General features: G+C 43.1%; 1 pseudogene; it reads left to right on the top strand.

Annotated features, from left to right (window-relative positions):
* Positions 1 to 903: 903 nt before the first annotated feature.
* On the top strand, positions 904 to 2,517 carry LOC118319914 (annotated as a pseudogene).
* Positions 2,518 to 19,604: the final 17,087 nt, after the last annotated feature.

The raw sequence follows: 19,604 nt of genomic DNA, 5'->3' as shown, positions 1-19,604 counted from the left end.
TACTTTTTTTTATTTTATTATTTAGTCTTGGGTTTATTTTTGGGACATAAGCAATGAATCTCAAAGCACGGACACAGCAAAAATAGTTTTTTTGTGAGACTAAAACAAATAAATATTGAATTTACATTTTAGAGTAAATTAGAGGCATAAAAACTGACTCTAATGTGATGTTTGTTCCTTCTGTTCAGCCATTTGATATTTATGAGTAAGAGTTTGTTCTGAGCTCTTCTACATTCAAATCTAAAGCAGAGATACAAGCTTGTCCAGCAATTGAGTCAGTTCCCGGGATGTCACATTTGGAACACAAATGTACCCGTGTGCCACTCTGGTCCTCACATTGTAATGGGAACATGATGACAGCCTTAGCATTGCCGTTATTTCAAGTGGTAAAAAGCAACAAGTCAACCCCAAAGAGAGGGAGTTTTTCCATCTTCGTTCACACAGATTGCTTCACATTTCTCCTTTTCTTTGTTTGCAGTTTGAATTTAAAGTTTGACTTTAATTATTCATGCTGGAAATGAATGAAGTCAGAAGTGTAGATGTGTAAACACAGACCAAATGGAAACAAAACACAAAACAGCACAGTGCATCATCCAAGAAGCCTAACAGCTCTACTGTGTGATGTCTGTTTCCCACAGTTGGTGAAAATATTAACATACAAAATGACGTAGAAAAGGTTTTCTGTGGAAGTAAAAAAGTATGTTAATTATGTTTCAAGGACACATCATGCATTTTGAAAAAAAAAAACTGCTATACAATATTTTGGAATCTTACTTTCTGGTGGAAGTCTGATTACTTTGTTTAGCATTGTCGGCTTTGTCACACTTTACTTGCAAAAAAAAACACTTTCTAAGTTTTAAAGTAGACATATTATGCTTTTTCAGTTATTCCCTTTGAAAAACTGATGCTGACAAGTCCTGTTTGGTTTGTTTGGCATCTTATTGTGGGAAACACCTCCAACTTCATCATGATGTACCTCTGTTAATGAAGCTGGTGGACGCCACCAAGAAGCTCAAGGAGAACATCTGCTCTTGTCACGATGAGGTGATGAAGATGTTCTGCCGCACTGATCAGCAGTGCATCTGTTATCTCTGCTCTGTGGATGAACATAAAGGCTACGACACAGTCTCAGCTGCAGCAGAAAGGACTGAGAGGCAGGGAGAGCTTGAGCTGAGTCAACAACAAATCCAGTAGAGACTCCAGGACAGAGATAAAGTTGTGAAGCTGCTTCAACAGGAAGTGGGGGCTGCCAATGGCTCTGCTGATAAATCAGTGGAGGACAGTGAGGAAATCTTCACCGAGCTGATCAGATCCCTGGAGCAGCAGATCAGATCCCAGCAGAAAACCGAAGTGAGTCGAGTTTCAGGAGAAGCTGGAGATGGAGATCGCTGAGCTGAAGAGGAAAGACGCCGAACGGAAGCAGCTCTCACATACAGAGGATCACAAACAGTTTCGAAAAAACTACCCCTCACTCTCACCACTCAGTCAATCTACAAACTCATCCAGCATCAACATCCGTCCTCTCAGGTACTTTGAGGCTGTGACAGCAGCTGTGTCAGATGTCAGAGGTCAACTACAAGACATTCTGACTGAGACATGGACAAACATCTCACAGAGTGACTCAAATGGATGTTGTACTGTCACAACCAGAGCCCAAGACCAGAGCCGTATTCTTAACATATTCACAAGAAATCACACTGGATCCAAACACAGCAAACGGACGTCTTTTATTATCCAAGGGAAACAGAGAGGTGACATCTATGAGAGAAGAACAGTTTTATTGTAGACACCCAGACAGATTCACTTCATCAGGTCCTGAGTAGAGAGAGTGTGACTGGACGTTGTTACGGGGAGGTGGAGTGGAGAAAAGGAGTTTATGTAGGGAGCTCACGTGAAGTCCGATTTGGATCTAATGACAAATCTTGGTCATTACATTTTTACAGTTACATTCATCACTTTTTATCGCAACTTTATCATCACTCCAGTCTCAGGTCCTCAGTGCTCCAGAGTAGGAGTGAACCTGGATCACAGCACAGGTAATTTGTCCTTCTACAGCGTCTCTGACACCATGACCCTCCTCCACAGAGTCCAGACCACGTTCACTCAGCCTCTGTACGCTGGAGCTAGGTTAACTTAGGTTAACTAAAGCGAGTTCAATTCTGTGTTTAAACCTTAAATTATTGTATCTCCATGTTTGTTGCTCAAAGCTTGTAGATGTTGTTGTTGTTATTGTTATTGACATTTATGCTTTGCATAGAGATCAGCTGTCAATCAAACACTGTGGGCGCTGCTTTGACGTTTCCTCATCCACTCATTGTTCTGTTTATGTTTGAGTCTCTTGAGCTGGAGCCGTGGAGGATCTCACTGATCCTGATGATGTTCGTTCACTTCAACTGACTTTTCTCCCCATCAGAGTTTCAAACTAATCATAATGTAACTCTGGGTTTATAAATGTTTTTCTCTTGTTGATGCTTTTCTGTGTAAAAACGTTTGGACACTGATTAAATAAAACTTAAATTGTTGATGTGATGAGAGCTGAACGCTAAAGTGTGGTTCCAGTAGTTGGCGTGTATTACTCAGACCAGCGGTTTCAATTTTGCTCAACTGTTATTTTTGCTTTGCAAGGGTCAAAATATCTTTCTATTCTGCAGCTACATAATACATCTCCCAGACGTCTCAGGTGTTGGAAACGGCTCTTGTCCCACCCATATTCAATGGGTCCAAAGCTCATACGGTCAGGTATGCTGCAGATTTCCTCGCCCAAATGCTGCCGTACCAATTGCAAATACTCCTCACCTCAGGTGTCTGGATTTCTGGGTCAGACTTGCCAAGTTTGAACTTTGTAGGTGCAAGAGTGTGAATTTGGAATGCTGGTATTAAAAATAGGCCTATTGTTTATTCATTGAATCATCCGCTAACAAAGTAGGCTAGTTATAAACTTGGAGAACGAATACAATGGATGAAGAAGATGAATGGTCTGATTATGTAAATTGAAACGTGTGTGTGTGTGTCTGGATGTGTGTTGCCATATAGCTGACATTTTGGGACTTTACATAGATTTACATTCCGTACAGCTTGAGAATAACACTAACACTCACTATAAGATCTCTGAAATGTGTCCCTAACACTAGCCTGTGACAGTAAAACACACACGTAACAGCTGCAAACACCCACGCACAGTAGAGGAAACAGCAGTATAAACTAAATATGTAATATATGAATGAATTAAATATGTGACAGTAAAACATGAGACAGTAAGAAGTGAGACCATAACACATGGTGCAAGATTTAATGGCAGCTGTTAAACACATTAATAGCTGTAGGGGTAAAAAAAAAAGAAAAAGAAATGCTTAAACCTCAATGTTGTGATGGAACATAGCAGTGCTCACCTTCTCTGACTCAGCTTAAACATATTGTTCAGGGGCTAAGTGGGGTCATTCTGGATGCTGCTGTGAATCTTATTTTATTTCAGATCATTGCACAGTTGTGTGTCTCTTGCTAGTTCGGTTCCACTCATCTTACTCTCCGTCTTTCGGTCTTTCAGAGGCCAAATGACTAAGCAGAAGGGCAGTTATGGGGCTCACTAAAATGTTTCCGTGGCCACTGTTGAATGTGAACAGAAATGGATGAAATATCAACGGAGCAGTCAGGAAAAGGCAGGGACTGGTATTCTGTCTGCGAGTGTGCGAAATAAGGGAATTGGACACATTGTGAATGATTATGAGGAGTTCAAGTCCCATTCAGAGATCCCTAGATTTCGGAATATGAATATGCTGCTATCTGACTGTTACTGTACACGCTGGTTGCCAGCATGGAAATCCGGATGCGTCCTTGGGAGAGCAGATCACGCCATGGCAGAGACACATGACTGTGTACAGCATCTCCTGGCCGACATTGGGAGTTAGCAGAAGTCTCCTGATAGGAGGCGAATATAAAATATGAAAAAGACATTGCACAACATACTGATGTGGAGCTTTAATTCTTCCACAAAGGCCATTGGTTCTACATAATAGAATAGTCCCAATCAACTGTTATACACATTTTCCAGTATAAACTACATGAGGGGCATTTATGCAGCAGTGTTTTTCCTGAAATATTTTTGCACCACGGCAACATACAGATTATGTCCCATCAAGAGCACCAGGACATCGCTGCTGATCCCATTTCCACTGTGCTTCATTTTTAAAATGTAGCACAGTAAGTAAATGATTGAGCAGTATTTATTTTGCCAGGAGCAGGCAGCAAAATAAACAAGAACAGCAGGGGGTTTTAAAAGTGCTCTTAATTACAGCAGAGGAAATAATAAGGGTAGGGAAATAAAGACAAAACAACACAAAATGCTATCACTCACTCAGCCCTGTTATGTAACTCTCACTTGGGCACTAAGGTTGGCAGCTCAGTGTGATATTGCCCCGTAGGAGACTGTTTTGGGGGCTGATCAGCTGCTAAGGGGCGATGCAAGAGGAAAGACCAGCGGAGGAAAAGTCAGCAGGGTGTTATCTGTCCCGCAGCTCTGTGGCTGTAAATAACAAATTTATGGCATGGAGTTTGAAGGTCATAGGCATTTACCAAGCAGGGAGTGTCTAATTAGATCACGCAATTGGTCGCATCATGGGAACTGCCGCATCCCGTGTTTGCGGGATTGATCCGTGCAGGGCCCGAGACTAACAGCCTCTGGAGCGTTTTGAAAAGAAACGTCATCTGAGAGCCATCCTGCGCCTTTAAAGTAAAAGTAAGCAACTTTGAGAGCAAAATATGTTTCATTAATTTTTGTAGGTCTCTCTTTGTTTCCGTTGAATTCATGAATATTGTCAAATGTATTACACTGAAAAAGAAAATTGGAAACCAACTCAAGAATAATGAATTATATTGGTTAATTAGTTAAGGAAATTGCTATTTTTTTATTTGAACAAATGTTTGTGTTATATTGGTAAGCAATTTTCTTTCTCAATGTAGTTGTATTACAGTTTCACCCTTTTGAGGGCAGGTCCACAACCTCTTGACTTCTCCAGTATCCCTTTGTCTTTTATCTAAAGATCCCTTTTTTTTTTTTAACCGATCTTTGGTTAAAGATAATGAATGTGAACCAGTTCTGTACACAGCACCAACAATCTGGCGAAAAATGTGTAATTAATTGTTTCAGTTGATGCTGTTGCCTTGAGTTTGTGAAACCGAGCTCTCTGGTTATTTCAGTCCTAAATCCACCTCGGTCGGACCAGTGGTGACAAGCTTCCCCACGGATTCCACAGGAGACTGCTTTCCCTCACACATACACATTTTCTCCCTACCTGTCTCACCATCACCATGTCTGTCATTTTCTTTTCTGTTTCTGTCATGCACACGCGAGCACACACACACACACACACGTCCCCTGTGGGTCCTGTTTGGAGCGTTACTTTATTTCCCAGTGAGGTGCCATTGTGAAGCCACTGAGCCTGAGGGAGGAGAGAGGCCAATTTATCCCTACCTCTATCGGTCCTTCTCTCTCTCCCTCTCTCTCTCTCTCTCTCCCTCTCTCTCTCTCTCTCTGTCTCTCTCTCTCTCTCTCTCTGTCTCTCAGTTTTGTCCCTGCTGACTTGTTTGTCCCACCGGTGCTTACCTCCTCTGCTCCCTCTGTTTGGCTCAGCCTCCACCCTGACAGTGTGTGAGGCCATTATTTTTCCCTTTTTCACTTCCACCCTCTCTTCTCACACCCCACTCCTCTCTTCTGTCTCCCGCCCACCTTCTCCCCTCTTTCTCTCCCTAATTGGCATGGCACTTTTTTTCCCCCTGTCTCCCCCTTTGTCGCTTTGAAAGCGGCAGTCCGCCCGGCAGGAGACAAAAAGAATGCGCAAAGCCCCCCTGCGCTGACAAAGTCCAAACCACTGTATCATCTCATATTGTGGTCTTTCTTCACACTACATGGTCTCAATTGTCCCTAAATACACTCATTCATACACAGCGACTTACAAGACGTGCATATATGCATACATTCCGTGTATGCCCACATAAAACAGACATGGATCATGTACACAAACTGCTACTGCTACAGGGAAACCGAGGTAGCAAAGCACGGCATATTATTTCAGCAGAGAAGGAGAGGGGGGGTGACATAGACAGTGCATCGTGCTCAAGGAATTCTCTGTACATTTAAGAGTGTAAATATTTGAGTGGCTCCTGCAGTTGTGTGTATGTGTGCTATTACCCAGTTGCAGGCTTTCGTATGCATGGTAATGCTCGTCCGTCCTCCAGGGGTGAAACCCTTACTGCCGAACACAGCCGTACCATTACAGGGCCTCCTCAGGAGCCCCCGTGTTATAAAATGGCAAACTGTCTTAAGTTATTCATGACACGTTGCATTAGACTCGCCGCGGAGGCTTCCTTTATACATCCCTCACTGCGCAGTACTCAAAGTGCTGCATGTGCTCACTAAGAGTCGGACATTCACCGGGAAAAACAATGCGTGAGATTCGTGAATATTCATGATGAACGCAAAATTCCTTCGACTCTGGGCTCTCAGCGAGCGAGCAAATGCGTGACGCTGGTATTACCGTACGACGGTTTGTTATGACTGTGAAAAGACAGACAAAAATGACGGTACCAGAGATGGGTTTCAGAGAAAGACATAAAAAAAAAAGGCAATGGTGAAAAAAAAAAGGTCTCCTCACTACCCCCGGGGTCTCATTAGTAAATTAGTCTTGTTAGCCGGCTTAAAAGTGGAATCTCCCCAAAGCCTTACATAGATTTATCAGCTGTAATTGAAAGGTAATTCCAACTCCTGCAGGTGAAGCTCAGCCAGCGCTTCCAAAAGGGAAGTTAAAAGGGCCAAGCGGAAGACAGGCATATCTGCGCTGCAGTATACTGTACAACACCGCGGCTGAGACGTTGCAACCTCCTGTGCTCTCCGTCTACATGACTCGATCCTTTGTACTTCCTCCTCTCGCGCTCCAACGTTCCCGCGCACAGCCCCTTTTCACCACTCCCGTTTAGCACCTCCCATCGTCTTCCTCTGGGCTCTCTGCCGTCTCTCCGGCTCAATAATTCATCACTGCTTTTGCTAAAGAGAACATCAACCCTGCAAAGAGAGAGAGACGAGAGAGGACTACCCTTCCAATAACACCTTCCTGCAATGCCACCACAGTTGGGAGCCCCAGGCTTTTCTCCCCCACCCCGTTCTTTTCTCCCCGCTCCCACTTATACCCCATTTCACGGCTCCCTCTCTTCCGTCCCCTCGGCATGCACACATTATTTTCTACCCCCGAGCATGCCCAAGATACCCCCAGCTGTGAGGAAATGTCAGACGTTTACCACCCACCACTCTCCTTACCAAATATGCACGCTCACACAAACACACACACACACACACACACACACACACACACACACACACACACACACACACACACACAAGGGCACACGCACACAGATACACACCCTGACACACACACACACACACACACACACACAAGGGCACACGCACACAGATACACACCCTGACACACACACACACACACACACACACACACACACACACACAAACAAGGGCACATGCACACAGATACACACCCTAACACACACACACACACACACACACAAACAAGGGCATACGCACACAGATACACACCCTGACACACACACACACGCACACACACACAAGGGCACACACACACACAGATACACATGCCCACACCCTCTCAACATGCACAATACAATGGAGGAAATCTCATTAGTCAGAGGGTGTATGGCATTGATTTTTTGCTTCACTCATGGTCTTGGTGGGATCTGGTTTGGCACAGTCTGGCTCACGCTACAGAACCCACAGCAACACCACGGGTTAAGCCGATTACATTTTTGGGGGGGAGCAGTGAGACCTGAGGGGTGAAAGGATCCAGTTTTGTTCTCTCTGCTGATTTATTCATATGCTCCCGAGGTTCAGTCACCATGGATTTGTGGTTGCATTCATTGACTTGATCTGGAAATGATTTCAAATTCAGTGGTTCGCATTTGCGTATGTCGAACAAAAGGGACAAATGTGAGAAGCGGTGCAATGGCTCACTAACGTGGCCTCGTGACAATAGACCTCACAGCAAAGCAAAGTGACCAGGTTGATAAGTGGATATTACCTTGCTAGTGGATGTATCTGAACGCGTGAATAGCTGGCAAGCCAGCATGAATTTGATCAGGAGCCATGCATATCTACCACTTCCCTGCCCTTTATCCCCGAGCGTTGTTCCCACATCAGGTGTAGTATGATAGAAATGCTTGCGGTGTCAATTTCCACACAAAGTCTGGCTGAATAAAAAGTACACAATGCGTTTTGTTCCCTCCCTGAAGCTCGCTTTGGTGTAAAGGAATGTGGGTAAGAGGTGAAAAAACGGAGCATAGCCAAAGTGGTTATGTTGCTTAGTGTCTGGTCATTTCATGCTGGCGTCCGCGGCCAGATGGCGGAGTGTGGGCCGGCATATGGGAGTCAACCTGGGAGAGAACAGTGGTCTCTCTGGTGTTGGCAGCGTCGTCCCTGTCGATTGAATCCTCATTACCGTCGTCTCATAATTGTGTTTTTTGCTCTTCTCTTTTTTGGTCGGATGTTCTAATGGCTGCCGTTGCATGTAATTATGTCGCAATTATGTGCTTCCTCGCCCCGAACCGGCGGCGTAATGCAAAGTCAGATTGTGCCCGTTACACTCTCGCCGGCGCGGCGGTTTCGCCCAAACTTGTCTGCAAGTCTGAATAACCTCTGGCCCTCTTTTGCAGGTCATTCACTGGTTCCGTCCCAGCCCCGTCCAGCCCACTCGGTGTTACGGAGGGATAATTAGTCTGCAATCTCAGAAAGAAGAAAATCATTGGTATGTATTTTTATCCCTCTATTTTCTTCCCCCTCGAGTCAAGTTGATTCTTTGAAGTCAAGGCTTGTATGAAATCACTTGATCTTTATTTCTTTAAGTTCATTACTTATTTTCTAGTTGTGTGCATGTCATGCATTTTTAACAAACCCTTTGAGTGGACTTTGTGATGTGTTGTAGCAGTGAACATCAAAGGGATCCGTCTCCCTTTCTCTCTCTCTCTCTCTCTCATTCTTTCGCCTTTTCATCTCCCTTTCCCCCTTTTGCAGTCTGAACTGCGTGCTCAGAGATTTTCTTTCCAGGCAATTCAATTGCGAAAAGGAAAAGGGAGGGTAAAGCAAGGTGAGGATTACCCATAATGTTATTGTTTTCTTTTAAAGTAATTTGACTTAACTTTGTGTGATTTGTAATTCAGATTAAAAAAAAAGGGTTGCATGCCAGTGATTAGGCAATGAACACTCACATTAATCCTGGAGGCAGTTTTCTCGTAGATGACATGAAACACACTAAGTTGTATTTTCCTGCTCCTGTCAAACCAAATGTAGTTACACACCTTATTCTTTAGCGTTTTATTCAAACCTATCTGATGTGTTATATGTTTGAATTTAGCTGAGGAAAGTAAAATAACACCTGATGGACCTGCTAGCACAGCTGTAGACCCTGAAGATTCATTCATGCTCAACGTTAGACAAAGCATAGGCAGATGGGCGGAGCCTCTTGTCCGAACTCAGACATGACAAAACAGAGAAGTGCCACTGGAAATCGTGGGGGGGGGGGGGCAGTGTAGCCAAATGCTCCAACGGGACGACCACAGGACACGAGGAAGACAACTCAACAATGGCAGAACTTTTTTGCGAGTTGGTAAAACTAAAACCACAAATATCGCCACCACTGCAGTTTACAATCCGGCCGCTTTTGCCCTATTTCTCACGATGAACGTTGTCGGAGCCTCTTCCACAGTCGCTACGTTTGTTGTAACCAGAAACTCTAGTGCGCTGCGCTCTAGTCGAGTTTTTGCTTAACCGTCGCGCCAGCCTAACGGACACTGGGTGTCATTTCAGCCTGACACATTCCTTTTGGCCCCTGGGCAGCCTCACATTTCCCATCTCTCCTTGCCCTGCCCAACACCTGCAGCTCAGCCGCCTGAACTCACCTGCTCCAGCCGATCCCCGTAAAGGAGAGATTTTGAATTCTTCAGTTTCCTCCGCGAGCTTATCTTGAAGTCACCATGGAAATACACAGTTCTCCCCGCGACAGAGAAGATTAACACAACTCTAATGATCGGCAACTAAGCGGACATATAGATTAATTGGAATTTAGCAAGAACACTGTACGTTGACTTCATTTTGCTGCTACTTGACATAATATTACTTATACATGGCATAATGTATGTATGTAATATGTAGCAGCATGGTGCGCATGTTTCAATGTAAAACGGGAGCAAAACATGCCAGTCTCACGTCCTCCTCTTATTGAAACATTTATCTTCCTTGCACTTACACTTGACATATCCAATAATCACGTGTGACAGCGGTAACACACACGCACACACACACCTCCATCTGTGCCCTGCCCCTTGCCAGACATCTCGTGGCCCACGGGGCAGCAGCAGCAGGGTGTGGTCTGCCCTCGGGGCAGCAGAGGGGTGCCCTCTTGCCTCAAGGCTCTCGGCGAACCCAGCTGCGCCACGGACGGCCACTGCCCCTGGGCGCCGACCGAGTGTGTCGCCTCCCTCTGATTCCTTTTCACACTCTCGCGGGCACAAGCCAGCGAAAAAAAAGAGAAAAGAAAAGTTTTCCTGATAACCTCTTGCGGGGCCTTTGCCTGATACGATGTTACACTTCACATCTTATCCCCGTCACAGTCAGGTGCTGCCGTCAATGTTGAGAATCTGTTTGTGCAGAAATTGTCATGTCGTGTTTTAATATTCGTTGTGGCACAAGACTTGCAAAAAACACTCTGAAGTTTATTGTTTTAAGTAAAGTTTCATTTTTTTTCCCCTGTAAGTTGCCGCACGTAGTTTGCACCTCCACTCTTGCGTCAACAGCGCTCGTATCTCAGCTCAACAATTTGCCTCGCTCTTGGGCTTCTCAGCCACATAATGCTCAGTGCACCACAGCCTATAATCATCTTAGTAAGCAATTTCCTCAAGGCATGCACATTTTGAGAGATGACCATGTAAAAAGAAAAATGTACAAAATGGAAAGGCAATCTTCAAAGTGTCTTTTCTTCCTTTTCTTCTTTTATGTCTCTACTCTGGCCTCTTCTGTTTCACGGTTGGAGCTGTTTCTTGTTAAACAACAAGTCACAAGGACTCAGGCGAAGAGAGGATCGAGGTACAAGAACAAGGACAATTGGAGAAGAAGGTAGGCTGGAACCGTTTTAATTTTGGATTTTCAACAATAGACTTCTGGACTAAAATGCTCATTAGTTGTATTTGTTTTAGTCCTTCCATCCACTCTTTTTCTGCGGTTAGAAAGGACAGCTACGCTTTTGGCAAGTCAAAAAGCAACAATATGGCCAAGAGTTGCCTTTACTGTGAGTCATTGTGGGGTATGTTGTGTGGGAGATCAGTGAGGGAGTCAGAAACATAGCAAGTCAAATTTAATCTTGTTACTCTTTTTACATCAAAAACTCACTCACATAGGACTCTAAGTGCATTTTTTTGCTGATGATGTGTCTGTAGTGTCTTTTCTTAGAAGTGAATCTCGATGTCAAGCAATGCTCACAACCTTTCAATGACTCGTGACAATATACAGTGTCCAGCCAATGTGAATCGATTATTGAGCAGTGCTGCTGGAAAATCAGAGGAGCGCTTCCTCCTGCACGCAGCCACAGCAGCTGTTGCTATAGAGACTGAGAAGTTGTGGTCAGAAAGTTCCTTTCGGATTCCTCACTGACACAGTCTTATCTGGTCCTGTTTCCTTTAGCCTTTTGTTCCCTTACTGATGATTCAAAAGCACACGCACGCATACACACAACTCTATTTTACTTTGCCATATATTATAGCAATTTAGAATATATATACACACACGTTGCACCAGATGACCAAACGTCATCAGACAGCTTATAACCTTCCCTCTAAAAAGGTATTTCTTGCAGCTAATAATTGGAATCCTACACTGCACATAGGTGTTTGTACAGTACACATGCTCTGTGCCAACTGGAGCCACAGAAGGTGATGTGCCGACGTCAGAGCGTGTTTATCTTTGATAATTTGATGTATTACCCTGCAAAATGGCATACGTGGGTGATACGAGGGATGTTAATAAAATCCGTCAAATTTGATTAGATTGGTCAAAAGTCGCCTCAAGTCGCATTTGATTGCATTCATTTATCTATAAAGACCCCCTGTGTTTAATATGGCATTAATATTTTACAGGGGGAAAAGGTTTTTTTTGGAAAGAAAAATACTTTGATGTAGATTCAGAAAAAAGTTTAGGTCAGAACCAAGAAAACTATATCAATATGTCTTCAAATGAAATCTTTCAAATCCAGCATACAATCCACATTTTCTAAAGCCTATATAAACTCCTCATGACGGTATGTACGTTCTCCAAACATTCATTTACAGAGATAATATATCCACGGTAAACATGACCTTTTGAGTGACATCAATATATAGTATTTTCTGAACAGTTTCATTTGTTTTCTTGAAACCAACAAGTCGCTCAAGCTCAGTTAGCCCTCAGAAAACATATCAAAATTCTAAATACAAAGAAGAATATCATAATTTATCGCCACACATGGACAAACTCATCATAATTATCATAATTACCCTGGCACTTTATACTTGTTAGCCCATTATTAACAGTGAAACCTGCTAAACAATATAAGAACAGAATCATGGGATTGTATAGGACTTTTAAATTGAATGATGAAAATTCCCCAATTTTCCCTAGATGGACAGACATATTAGTGATCTGTGTCAGGATATCAGTTCATCTAAATTAAACAAAGAATCGCACAAACAATTAGAGGTAAACAAGGATTGTAAATGTTAAGCCATTTACCGTATAATGATTTTTCGAAGTTTCAAGAAAATTAACCACTTAAGGTTTCAGACCAATTGTAGACTACATGATTTTTTTAATAATTATCTCAGGTCGTAAACTTACTATATTACTTTGAAATGCCACGTAGAATATACACTTACCGCTCACTTTGCAAAATACAAATACTGGGGTCGGGAAGTACGTTTGCTCTCAAACCAGCCTTTATCATTTGTGACATGGATTTCACGAGACGTTAGAAACTTTGAGATTCTGCGTCATGATTGTTGGCATTCGCCAGCTGCATATTCAATTCTGCCAATCTCCTGTTCAACCACATCCCAAAGCTGTTCCGCTGGATTCAGATCAGGCAACATGGGGAGGTCGCCGAAATTTCACTGAACTCACCGTCATGAAACCAGTTTGAGACGACTTGGCTGGAAATAGCCGTCAGAAGGTGGTGGACTGTGGCCATAAAGGGATGAGCACGATCATCCGTAATATTCAGATAGGTTGTGGCATTCAAACCATGATTGGTTTGTATTAAAAAGCCCATACTGTGCCTACAAAAACATTCCCCCCACCACACTACCACCACCGGCCTGGAGTGGTGACACAAGGCTGGTTCAAGGTGGGTTCATGCTGTTGATGCCAAGTTCTGACCTCATCATCATGAGCTCCTCAGCACAACATTCATCAGACCTGTGTATGTTTTTTTGTTGTTTTTTTTTCAATTGTCCAGTTTTGGTGCATCTGTGCCCAATGCAGCCTCAGGTTTCTATTCATGGCTTTTACCATAGCAACCATGCCATGGTCGAAGTCATTGAAATCACATTGTTCTCCACACTGACGTTCAACGTGGACATTAACTGACATTCCTGGCCTGTTTGTGCACCTCTGTCATGTGCGGATGTCCAAATGAATGTATCCTTTGGATAAAATTAGGAAACACTGTCACCACCACTGAGACATGTTTTGGGGTTATTATGGATCCAAATTGAATGGCACTCTCGGTGGCTTTCTAATCCTGGTAGGTACTGTAACTATTGATTTTGTATATTTTACTTGGAGAACAAAACAGGTGGATATATACCTGTTTTCTTGTGGAGAACAGAGCCCGCAAACAAGGGATGATATAGAATGGGAGTAAAGGAAAACAATAGCGGAGCAGGGAGGGTTGCAATTACCACAGTTTTTCTTGTTACCTTTTTTTTTCATGAAGAATGTGAACAAACTCGAGAGGATTATTTGCTTTTGAACTGGACGTGAGAGGACATGAAAGCTCCAAAAATTGTCAGGAATTTCTGTAGTTCATTTCCGCCCCAGAGATGTGTATATATATATATATATATATATATATATATATATATATATATCCCTCTACGAATGGTTCTGCAAACATCAGTCAAATGGAAGACTGGGAGTTACACTGGTGTTGGACTAAAGTAGGACACTGTACAACTGGGAGTGAATGTGTTCCTAGCCTATCCAACTCTCAAGTATTTGCACTGAAGCTGCAGTGGAACAGAGAGGCACATCTATCAGAGAATACTCCAGCTCCATAGCCTAAAGCGGCTCAGTCGGAAACCTCCAAGACCACAGAACAGAGCCATTTCCCATTGGCTCAATAGTCATTTCTTTGATGGTTTACACAGTATGCGCAATTGCATGAAGTGTTCTTAAATATACACTTCCCCGTTAGAGTGAATGGGACTGCGTTTCCCTTTTGTTTTGTAAATCTCATTAGTGTAAAGGTTTATTCTACCCCGGTTTATTTTCGGTTCACAGCAATCCTTCCCTTCATTCTGTCGAGAGAGTCTATCTCTAGATCTGGAGGATGAAATAATTTCTGCAAATTAGCTCAGTGTGAACATAAATTCATTAGTAAGTACTTCAAATGCAGAGAAACTGCTTAAATATGCTGATTGTATTTTACTTAAAAAAAGAGAGAAAGGGATAATTAAGCTATTCTCATTATGTAATTGCAGTGAAGTATAATACGTTGATGTAAGAATTTCACCACTCGGATCAGATCATTAGTGCTCAGTTTGTATTGGCAGAAAACAGAAGAAAAAAAGAAGTGTAACTCTGGTGAAGGGTTTTTATGATTTGGACGAATTGAAAGATAAATTACACATACAAAAGTAGAATAAGACTTAACAGCAATATTTAGTTTTTTGGGGGAAATTCTGTGAAGAATAAGAGAGAGAGAGAGAGAGATCTCTCTCTGTGAATATCATAAAAAGGCAAATTATAAGTTTTTCAGAGACATTCCAGTGACAGTGAAGACAGGGGGAATAGGATTTGGGGGAGGTTCTTCACAGGCACTCCAATTTCACACTATCAAATTAAAGTGTCCATTGTATCTGAGGATGGATGAGTGATATTCCTGCTAGGTGCGAGGTGGTCTGCAATTCCCATGAATAATTTGAATGTGTCACTGTGGGCGGTCCTTCTGCAGGAGATTGTGCAGGCAGGGGGCCAGGTAATGATAGATATACACTACCCGGTTTCCCTTTCATCCCCCCTCTTCACCACGGGTTAAAAGATAATGTGGATCCCAGAGCTAGTGACCTGCTCCATAAATTTATTTCACTAAATCTTTAGAACTATAGTCCCTGTATTTTCCATCAGAACGTTCCCTGTCCTTTTAGTTTCATCGGGATGATTCCCTTCTAGGTCATTAAATATGCAGATCGTGTCATTCGGGGTCAACGTCGCTGGTTCGTGAGACACTTAATCCGATAGTCGCACGCATAGTCCAGATCTTTAAGGCACGCCGGTGGAGACGAGGAAAAAAAACAAACAGCCTGAAACATATTTGGCACCACGGAGAACTCCCACACAGCTTCACGCTATCACTTGCTGCCAAGGCGGCAGCTATGGTGACAGAGGCTAAGAGGGGAGCCTGTCATTTGAACAGAGAGGCAGGAGGGAGACGACACAGGGAGCAGGGACTTGAGAAATTGTGAGAGGGAGACGACTGGGAAAATAAAATGAAATAGCAGTGTAGGAGGCGAAGGGGTGGTTTAGGGGAAAAAGAGAGGCTTAGTAAAAGAAGTGGATGGTTTTGTTTTTTTTCTCTTATTTCGAAGCCCCGATTGAATACGCACAACACTTATGCTAACTTGTTAGACAGACTCTTACAGCACATATACAATGTATATGTGAGCACAAACGTGTCCACGGCAGTCGCCTTTGTCTTTCCCTCCCCACAGCTCTGTTTCTCTCCCAAGGATAAGAGATGATGTGTGACTGACAGACAGCAACGGACAGCTTGGTTCGACGCGCCACACTCTGGGGAGGCCACCAAGACTGAAACCGAGTACTGGGGGGGTTGGGGGGCTGGCGATGGGAAGCTGATGAAAGGAGTTTTAGTGGTAAAAAAGAGTGAGGGTAAAAAAATAAAACCTGATTTGATTGTCAAGAGCATGGCGAAACATTGTGCGTGAGAAAAGAAACACACCGAATGAAGCAAATTCGGCGAGTATGATTAATACAGGATCTTTTATTCCCTGCCAACTAGGTGTATGCCCCGCTCACAGCACATCAAGGTCTCATTCTGATCTCTTTTTCTGTGAAAAAAACATTGATTCAAAAGTCGGGCTGGGAAACGGACCCTCTCACAGAATGCAGGGGAAAAAAATGATTCGTGGAAATTCACGAAGGATTTAGCCTTGGTGCTCTTTGTGCCCCATCCAGACAAAGCCATTAAGACTCAATTCAACATTGGCCCGGAGACAATTCGACACTCATAGTCAAATTTTATCGGCAAGAATCTCTCCCTTTGAAAAAAAAGTCAATATTTCAAACATCTAACATTGAGGTATGAAAAGGCTGCATTTTGATAGAACCAAACAACTGTTTCAGGCTTCCTCTCTCTTTGAGCATTGATTTATTTCATTATTTATTTGTGGGTTTGTCAAAATATGAAGGACTTTTTGCGCGAGTTTATTCTCTAACCTTTGCGGTAAATCTTAGCTGTACTTTACAGGTTTGGCATGAGCCAGGTTAGATGCCCCCCTCTGCGTCCACTCCTTCTGTTAAACTAAGCTAATTGGCTCCAGTCTGGAGTTCCATATAATTAAAGCAATAGTCTGACATTTTGGGGATATAACCTTTTGGGGAAATTCTCTCTCTCTCTTGTGGAGAGTTAGATGAGACGATTAACCCTCATATCTGTATCCACCAGCAGCCAGTTTCCTTAGCTCCTAAGCACTTTATGTGGGCATCATCTGTTGGAGTGTTCCGGGGCTGGGACTTCCTGTGAGCCTCACGTGACAACAGGAAGTTACTGCTCCCAGCCGTCAGCAGATTTGTCAGGCGACCCTAGGAATCATCAAGGCTAGCCATTCCCTCCTGTTTCAAGTCTTTGTGCTGAGCTAACTGGACAGTCTTTACTAGACAGCTGTGACGTGTGGTGACTGTAGGAGATTGGCAAGCAGCGCCAAACAATAGACACACCACCATCTCTTTGAGATTGGAACATAACAACACATACAATTTCACGACAGGAGCAGAGGGTGAATCCTGCACTCCTTCCTGGCTGAAGAGGTAACATTCCTTTGGATTGAGAGAAATTACCATCGTAATCTTCAAAAAGTCTGACAATGCAGACTCCTGCACTTTCCCTGCCTCAATATGCCCCCACCCATACTCTCGTCATCACACATGTTGACCAGGATGATGAGGAAGACAACGTACACCAATCTGAGATTATCATAATCACAATTTAGGAAAGGAAAGACTGTTTCAGAGATCCCAGCATCTACAATTATCCACTATTATTATTATTATATTATTCAGTGATTCCTTTAAACTTTGCTTTTCTTACATTTTGTAACAGGGATTTGTTGAAATGGTAAAAAGGAATTGATAAAACGTATGTGTTTTGGTATCAATACTTCAACTTGTATCGCAAAGTATAGCATCGGTGCAGGTATTGAAAATTCAAATGAAAAATGAAAAGAAACTCGGCATTATGGGAATATGTTTGGGCTGTGGTTGTGTGTCTGACCTCAGCACCTTTAGGTGAAATGTTGAACTATCTGCTGATAAACATCTGTAATAATAATGCTGTTTTCCTGTACATCCACATTCACCAAACTTGCTCATCTGATTTGTATTCAACAATATAAGTGATTTTAATTCATGCCTCCACACATCACTGAGTGATATCATTTCCCCTCATCTCTTCGTCCTATAATGCCTGAGCTGTAAATCTCCTTCAGAAAATGTGCAATCTCTACGACAAGTACCGGACCTCTGCCTCTAATCACCTTTTTCCCCCCTCTCCCTTTCTCTCCTCCATCTCCTTATCAAAGACCCAGCTTTTTTAATCCAGCATGCCTCTGTGGTCACATTCACTCATGAGTGTCCTGGAAATCCACCCCATCTCCTTTTTTTTTTTTTCAAATCCATGCAAATCACAACATCTAAGAGCAGCGGAGCTTCCTCTGAGACAGAATTATGCACATGTGGGAATTGGACAAGTGAAGAGGGGAGGGGGTGCACGAACACCCCTCCTCTTCTCCATCCCTTATCCGAAGCTAAGTTTTTGTCATATATTCTCTTCAGAAGAAATTGCATCAGTTTGGCAATGTTAAGCAACTGGAGACAGTGATGCGGGGGAAATAAAGTCCCGGCCTTTCGGAAAGCTAAAATATTGTGTCTGTGATCCAGGGGGTTGCATAAGCGCTGGGGTTTAGAAAGTGTGTGGGGAGGGGTGATGGTACGGTGGGCATGGTAAGGGAGGGCTTGTTCAACAGTTCAAATCTGGGTGCAGAGAGGATGAGGGATAAGTATAGGATGACTAGAGCGGATTGACATTACACACGCATATTGTGCGAATGCGCATACCAGCACAGACATGCACACTTAGGTTTTGACTGAGGGCTGAGGTCAGCTCTGGGTTCCAGTTAATCTCTCTCTAAAGCCTCTAAAATATGTCTTACATTTCAAAAGGTTCATATTTTGTTTGCTGACACGTTTGGCACTGGATTGGCGATTATCTGACATTAAAAGGTTTCTGTGAATTCCTTAAAAAACCCGTCACAGCCACGGTTTGCAGCATGACTGTTGCTCTATCTTTAAAGCTTACTGACGTACCGTGTAACTTTTACCGTGCAATATGAAGTTAGAATAATTTGCAATTGTGCCACGTCAGAGCCAATTGCATTCTGTAGATAACGAGATGTTAAAGGACGACTCCAAGGTGATTTTTTTTTTTCTTCAGTCATTAGAATGCTCGTCAGACACGGGTAAGGTTTTTGCCCCATCCATCTGTTTTCTGGTTTGTCTGTTTAAAGCATTTGCTAAAAAAAAAGTGATTGATTGGTCAGAGGAGTACTCCTGAGTAGATGCACAAGTAACGCAGTGCAACGTCTGAGTCCCTCTCGGCAGATGACGAGGCAAATCGCTCATCATGAGCTCAATCAGCGCATCATCATCACATTTTGATTATAGAAAAGGAGAGCTGAATGCTGATTAGGTGCGAGCGAAAACTCCAGACGCAGTATATGTTTGTTTGTTCATTGTAACTTTGTTGGGGAATATGGGAACATGATCGACTAAACATTATTCACTGACGTAAAAAAGTCCAGCTTTATCACCTGATTTCGATGCCCCTTGGTTGAAAGTGGGCCCTCCAACAAAATCTATAGGACCCGTCATTATTTCAGCTGCCATGGTGCATTAGTGTATCCAGATTGCTCAATTCAAGCAAGTATTAAGTTAGAGTTGAGTTTGTTGATGGACTTCTGACTTCAAAATCTCTTCACCCTGAACGCAC

Source organism: Scophthalmus maximus, chromosome 9, assembly GCF_022379125.1.
Source record: "Scophthalmus maximus strain ysfricsl-2021 chromosome 9, ASM2237912v1, whole genome shotgun sequence".
Classification (NCBI taxonomy): domain Eukaryota; kingdom Metazoa; phylum Chordata; class Actinopteri; order Pleuronectiformes; family Scophthalmidae; genus Scophthalmus; species Scophthalmus maximus.
This window is presented reverse-complemented; position numbering and strand designations above follow the sequence as displayed.